Source organism: Bolinopsis microptera, chromosome 13 (assembly GCF_026151205.1).
Source record: "Bolinopsis microptera isolate Bmic1 chromosome 13, MBARI_Bmic_1.0, whole genome shotgun sequence".
Classification (NCBI taxonomy): domain Eukaryota; kingdom Metazoa; phylum Ctenophora; class Tentaculata; order Lobata; family Bolinopsidae; genus Bolinopsis; species Bolinopsis microptera.
In genome coordinates, this window is record NC_087084.1 from 13,605,684 (window position 1) to 13,610,579 (window position 4,896).

General features: G+C 40.5%; 1 long non-coding RNA gene across 1 annotated transcript; it reads right to left on the minus strand.

Annotated features, from left to right (window-relative positions):
- Positions 1–1,963: 1,963 nt before the first annotated feature.
- On the minus strand, positions 1,964–2,965 carry LOC134825561 (uncharacterized). Its single transcript, XR_010161570.1, has 3 exons — positions 2,775–2,965; positions 2,351–2,573; positions 1,964–2,243 (listed from the first exon to the last, which is right to left on the minus strand). It is a non-coding gene; the product is annotated as an uncharacterized LOC134825561 (long non-coding RNA).
- Positions 2,966–4,896: the final 1,931 nt, after the last annotated feature.

Sequence of the window (4,896 nt, forward strand, 5' to 3'; positions counted from 1 at the left end):
TGTTTACTAACTATTTTGACGTCAAAATTATCGCCAGAGGCTCCCTGAGTCATGGAATGAACGGAATGAACAAAAATGAAATTTTTTCTAAAACTCATCGGATTGCCCCAAAACAGGTCGGAATCGTTTGGTATTGACCCTTATAGTGTTCCTACAAAGTTTGGTGGCCCTAGCACTCCCAGAACGCCCACTAGAGACTTGATTCCATTTCCGTATCAAAAAGCTTCGAAAGAAATCCGACTTAAAGAGGGGGCAGAGATTCTTGCTGTGGAGTTTACAACATCAACGGGCATTAAATTTGTTATCTGTACATGTTATCGTGTTGGTACACTGTGCTTTGCAAATCATGAAAAAATTCTTGGATCTCTGAAAACTCTTCTTCGGAGAAGAGGGCTAAGCAAAGTATTTATCCTGGGAGATTTCAACCTGACTGGAGTCTCCTGGTCTACCTTGGCCGGCTCCTGTCCTATTGAGCAGATTTTTGTCGAATCTTTTGTAGACCTTGGCCTTCGGCAATGTGTACTTACACCCACACATTGCAAAGGCAAAACACTGGACCTTTTGCTCACAAACTCTGAGTCTAATATCAGTGACCTAATGGTAGGTGAGCGAGATAGCGTCTGTAAGTCTGATCATTTTCCAATCAACTTTAAGATCAACATTAAGGTAAATAGGAAGAAGCCGGTTAAGCGTATGTGCTATAACTATAAAAACGTGAACTGGGAGAGGCTAAACCATGAACTCCGGCACACAGACTGGAATGCATTGCTTATAGTAGAGGCTGTTACGGGCAAATATCACGCTTTTTTGCTCGAGCCCTGGGACTTCTTTTAGGGTTCTTATATGATAGAATGGAGTGTACTGAACACTCTGACGGTATCGGGAACCTTCTAGAGCCTTCAGAAGCTGTGTTGTGAGCACTTTACTGCCTAAACTTCGGACATCTACAGACACCGGAATATCGACTAAAAATTTTTTCTGAGTTGTTCCCCTAATTTCTCTTAGGTTGCTTAAGCCCCAGAAAGTGTCAGATCGTCTAAATATTGCTCCATTCCGGTGTTAGAGACCTCGAAAATTTCGACCACGTAGAACGTGTTGCGCGTCGTATGTAGTGTTTACAATGAAAAAAGTGCACTTAAATCTGATTCGGTTGCGGCGCGTGACGTATCTAGCACGATATTTGCTCAAAAGCGCGTCACTGCGCCAGAAACCTCGTGGTACCGTAACACTGTAGAAAATAGATAATCACGAGACACAATAAACGTATCATCACTATGCAAAGTTAATGTTAAAATGATACAATAGCCCTGCTTTAACAGATTAATCCACATAAACACTATATTTCTACAGATGCCACCGATCGGTAAATCGAACATGTTTTTGAAGATAAATCGTCTGACGGAACGATTGCTGATAGAATACTACTAGCATAGTCACAACATCTACAAAGCTGCCATATAGCCTGACTGACAATTTTCTCGACTGACTGACAATGTTTCTTCTTTTTCCCCATTTAGAATACAAAGATTAGTACATTTTAGCTTATGATTAATATTATATTTTTACCTATAGTTTACCTAGATTTCTACATTGAAAGATTTCTTTTCTAATCTCCGTTATGAGTGCTGTCTTTGTTAAAGTGTTATCATCTCTATCCGAATCTATTGTTGTGGCAAGATTAGATATAAACTCGTCTTACCGACATTGTCTTTCTGAAAACTGATGTGATCAGATTAAACATTGCTGGAGTTTGCAGCGTTCTCAGATAAATTAGACGTCACATAGTCATTGTACTTAAGCTTCAAGTCAGACACGAGGTACAGTTCTGGTAAAACATTCTCCTGCTCCAGTTAAAAGGTCCGTACAGCGTCAATACCTGCACTCATTAATGCAGCATTGGTGTTGTCGTGCGTGGACACGTGTCTTTCCATTTTAGAACAGGTTTTTAGAGACAGGTTTTAAACTTACAGCTTCAGATAATTTACCCTTCAATTGTTTCACCCTCGAGTTGCTGTACCTCAAACGACACGTTTTGTGATATCTACCTAGCTTGCTATAGAGATATTTTCCGAGACTCTCAGGGTTAAGAACAGGGCACTTGTTCATGTGCGAATCAGGATTAACATCGATGTTGCACAGATCCTGACGATTTCTGTAGATGTCCACAGATAGTATGTTGCGAAATCGACGAAGAAACTTTTATCTTTTCCTTGAATCAGACTATCCTTTTTCGTTTCTAACGTCTAGGGAAATTCGTATTGTTAAAGAAGAATATCCTCTCATACTCTTAAAATTAAATCGAGATAATATGTATAATAATTATATTTGCGAGCAAAAGTTTCACACAAACCTGTTCAACCTGGCATATGAAACACAAGTCTCAGTCCATTTCAAACAAATCAACATCTGGTCCACTTGATTGGGAACTAAATGAAGAAAGTCTCCACATTTTCTTAGTTCTATTCGAGGAGGCCGAGGGTGACAAAGGCGGGACTTTTTCCACTTGGATGGCAATAGCTTCTTCAATCTTCATCACAAGAAGATTCGTCAATTTCAGAAACAGCACTGTACACCTGCAAATACTTTATTACTTCCCACATTTATATCAACAGTATCATATCACATAAGTTTGAGATCGTACAACCTACAAGTGTTATATCATTTTAAAAGTTTGCAAATCCGATAGAAATGGATTAAAAATTACTACTCGCTGTCTATTTAACTTTGAATAATAATGTTTTTAAATGTTAGTAAAACAGGAGGAAACAACTCACCCTGTTATAGTTGTCTTTTACATAGTTAAGACACTGAATACACAAAAAAGAGGTTTGCTTTGGTGAGTACAACCCAGGATTGATCTTCTGCAGCAGGGCGAGGAATTCTCTAGACTGTTTTGTCATTCGTTCACTTTCAGAGCGGAAGAAAACTGTTTCATTAAAATCCTTTATTTCTATTCGGGTACAGATACAGCACTCTGAAAATTGATGAATGATCATATTTTTGTATACCTTACGGCAAAGTCTTATGTCTGTGGTAAAAGAATGATATTCTTTCAATAGTATTTGTCTGTGAGAGTCTCTAAGTTTCGATGGAGAATGTTAGGACATATCTTAAGAGGACAGGAAGACTCACCAGCATACACCTCTATGTTATTTGCTATAAATTCTGATATTTTTATGGAAGGGAGACGGGGTAGACCATGTTTAAACTTATTAGATGTTATTAGAAAAGACTTGACTAGTAGAAATCTTGATATTAGACTTAAGAATTTGACTGATTTCGAAGACCTTAGATTTTTAGCTTTAGATAGGGAGGAGTGGAAGAAGTTAGAAGATGGTTGATGTCTTTGTTTTCTTTTTTATGCGTTTTGATATCTATAAGGTGCCTAGGATGCTCTTTTAAAGAGATATTTCGTACTTTGAAAGATTTACTACTACTAGTATTTTATTAAAGCCTAAACTTAACTTCTACCAATTCAAAATTGTTTATGTCGGTCTCCCCTCCTTGAGCCACTTTTCACATAGCTATTGAGTATAAATCACTCTAGCACAAGCGACTTCAAACCCCCTCCCCTAGGCTGGATTAGGTTATATGTGAACTGTGCTCTAGTGCATGACTGACTTTACATAATGCAGAGCATGCAAAGTTTTGATGTTTCATAAACTTATGAATAAAGTTTTAAAAATCGTGACATAAAAAGCAGTGGTCGCCCGGTGCCCCGGCCAAAATCACAACCCCCAGCCCTTCCCGGCCCCGGCCAAAAATTAGCAATTCGCCGGGGGTAAACACCGGCCCCGGCCAATAAATTTAACCCCGGCCAATTCTCAGTGGTCAGCCCGGGGGGATACAACGGTCATTAATGTGCATAATTGGGCATAAATGGGCATTAATGTGCATTAATGTATATGTATATTTCAGCAAAATTCTATAATACTGACATTAATGACCAGGTTTTTTTGCAATCCTTTCAAAATTTCGTGTAATACTTATTTTACAACATTCTCGCTCACATGAGCTTGATTGTTGGTGTGCACTGTGCGTGTATGAGACGACGTAAATAGGAACAACAATATTTAAAAAATAATTGAGCTGAGGTTGGAAGTACGATAACCATATTAAAACTGTTGGTAGTTCCAGATAATTTCACCGGAAATTTTGTGCTAAATCAAATTTGGGACTTTGCATAGATATAGATGGATATGATTATGCGCCGCACCCTCGGATTCATGATCACTTGTCATCGCGTTATGAATTAGTTACAGTGAGTTACACTTGTACAGTCGTCAAGTTTTGGTCAAAGACAGTTTAAGCCAATGCTAACTCAGCCGTCAAATTTCAGTCAAAACTGATTTAATGGAGGACTGAGAAGGAGGAGGACTGAGGAGAACTGAGGAGGAGTAGGAGGAGGAGTGAACAGGAGGAGGAGGGGGACTAGGGCCAGGGAGGACTGAGGAGGAGGAGGACTAAGGATAAGGATGAGGAGCAGGACTGAGGAGGAGGATGAGGACTTAGGAGGAGGACTGAGGAGTACTGAGGAGCATGGCTGAGGAGGATGGCTGAGGAGGATGACTGAGGAAGACTGAGGAGTACGAGGAGGAGGAGGAGAAGGAGAAGTAGGAGGACCTAGGAGGAGGAGGACCCAGGAGGAGGACTCATGAGGTAGAGGAGGAGGAGGACTCAGGAGGAGAACTTAGGAGGAATGAGAAGGAGGAGGACTAAGGAGAACTGAGGAGGACAACTGGAGGAGGAATGAATAGGAGGAGGAGGAGGGGGACTGGGGGAGGACTATCATGAGGAAGGACTGACGAGAAGGATGAGGAGGAGGACTGAGGAGGAGGACTGAGGACTGAGGAGGAAGAGGAGGAGGATGAAGAGGAAGACCCAGGAGGAGGACTC